Genomic DNA, 2323 nt, shown 5'->3' with positions numbered 1-2323 from the left:
CTTACCACAGGCTATACAATGTCCTGAGTATTCATTATATGAAAAAATATTAATCACAGCTTTGAGACCTTACTTCAGAAGGAACCAAGGAGAAAGCAAATTAGGTGAAGCTTCATCTTTGTTTTCAAAGAAGTGTTCTTCTTGTAGAAGAAGTTTAGATCAGTTTATTATAAATATGTCGAAACCATTACCTTTTTAGGTAAAGTCCAGCACTTGATTTATACAAAGTCCATGAAAAGAAGTCAATAGAGATCATCTAATCTTAAATGTTACATCATCCATTCCAGCCCATGGCACAATCTCTCACTTGCAGCATTGTTTAAACGCAAACAAAACAAAACAAGACAAACAACCCTGCCCAAAAAACCCCACAGAAGACAAAAACAAACAAACAAAAAAGGGATAGAGGGAGATAACAAACCTAAATGTTCTTTGATATGGAAATGGCTAAATAAATTGTGGTGTAAAAATAGAACTAGCATGTGATCCAGGACACTTCTGGGTATTTATCTGAATAAAATGAAAACACAGAAGTTGATGGCATCCCCATATTGCTTGCAGCATTATTTACAATATCCGAAATATGGAAACAATCTAACACCCATCAATGGATGAATGAATAAGAAAAATGTGAGATCTATATATATTTTTTAAGGAAATCTTACCATTTGCAACAATGTGGTTGGACCTCAAGGGTATTATGCTATGTGAAATGTCAGACAGAGAAAGACAAATATTATATGATCTCACTTATATGTAGAATCTAAAAACAGAGACAAAAACAGAGCTCATAGATACAGACTGGTGGTTGCCAAAGGCCAGGAGAAGGGGATGGGTGAAACAGATGAAGGGGGTCAAAAGGTACAAATTTCCAGTAATAGAATAATCATCTGTATGTAAAGTACCGCCCGGTGACTGTAGTTAATACCGTATTGCAAATTTGAAAGTCGCTAAGAGAGTATATCTCAAAAGCGCTCATCACAAGAAAAAAATATTGTAACTGTGTATAGTATTGGCTGTTAGCTAGACCTTTTGGGTGATCATTTTGCTCAGATGAATCATTGTGCTGTACACCCAAAACTAATACAATGTTATATGTCAATTATACTCCCCCCCAAAAATTGTGGGGTAGTGATAGAACTACATAGCTGTTCAAGTGAATAAACTAAAGCCACGTGTATCAACCCAGATAGATCTCAAACACAAAGTACTGAGAAAAAAAATCTATTGTAGAATTATTTTAAAAACAGCATTTATATAAATATTAGAAACACTGCATGGATGCATAACAACTATAGTGAAACAGGAAGATGTGGACTGGAAGGATAAAAACTTAAAAACTAAGCTCTAACTAGTATCTCCCTATAGACTTTGGAAGATAGAAAAGAGACTTGAATGCTCTTTTCTTTTCTTTTTAAAGAAAGATTTTAATCAGGTTGTCTATATATATATGTTGAGAATCTGAGTGTGTGCTATACTATTCCAGTACTATGCTTCACGTTTTGAGTACCTCACAAATGGTGAGACACAGGTAGGCACACAGGATAGCATAGAAGGTTGGAACCTGGGGTCCTACACCATCTTGAGGCTTCAGAGGAAGAATCTTACTAAGCAAACCAAAAAGGACAAGGACTAAGACACCTACCTTCAATGTTCATTAAGCACCTATTAAAGACTAGCCTCAGTGCTAGAGCTTTGATGTAATGCTTCTTAAACTTCGAAAGAGTTACAAATACAGGGCCTCCTTTAAGTGTGCTGCAGACCGGTGGATTCATTTATTTACCACGTATTTGATATTAACCTCTGTCTCAGTTTCTGCAACTGCAAGATGGAACGAAGGGTATCTGCATAAATTTGTCAGAATTAAGCAATTCATCTAAAGAAGTCTGGCATATAGTAAGCGCCCAGGAAATATCAGGTGCTGCTGTTTCCCTATGTTATTACCAGGCGCGGTTCCAGTCCTTTGGTGAGACGGTGATGATAGAAAAACACAGAGCTCAAGTGTCCGCGGCCCTCTCTGAGATGCGATGACATAAACCCAAGAGCCCCGATGGCCTCACAGAGAGACAGGCTGTCTAGGTAGCTAATAAAAACGCTTGTAGCCAGGCCTTTTCCAAGACCCTTGCTGTTCTCCCAGGAATCCGGCCACAAGCATCTGGTGGGCGGCAGGCAGCTGGGAGAAGGCAGAGGGGAGTAGAGGACCGGGTGGAGGCGGGTTGGGGGCGCGGCAGGAGGCGCGGCCTGAGGAAGAGCCCGGACGGGTCGTGCAGACCAGGCTTCGCGGGAGCCTAGCGGGCCAGGGTAGGGGCGCGGCGGAGTGAGG

This window comes from Neophocaena asiaeorientalis, unplaced genomic scaffold (assembly GCF_003031525.2).
Source record: "Neophocaena asiaeorientalis asiaeorientalis breed wild unplaced genomic scaffold, Neophocaena_asiaeorientalis_V1.1 scaffold205, whole genome shotgun sequence".
Classification (NCBI taxonomy): Eukaryota; Metazoa; Chordata; class Mammalia; order Artiodactyla; family Phocoenidae; genus Neophocaena; species Neophocaena asiaeorientalis.
Note: the sequence above shows the minus strand (reverse complement) of the source record.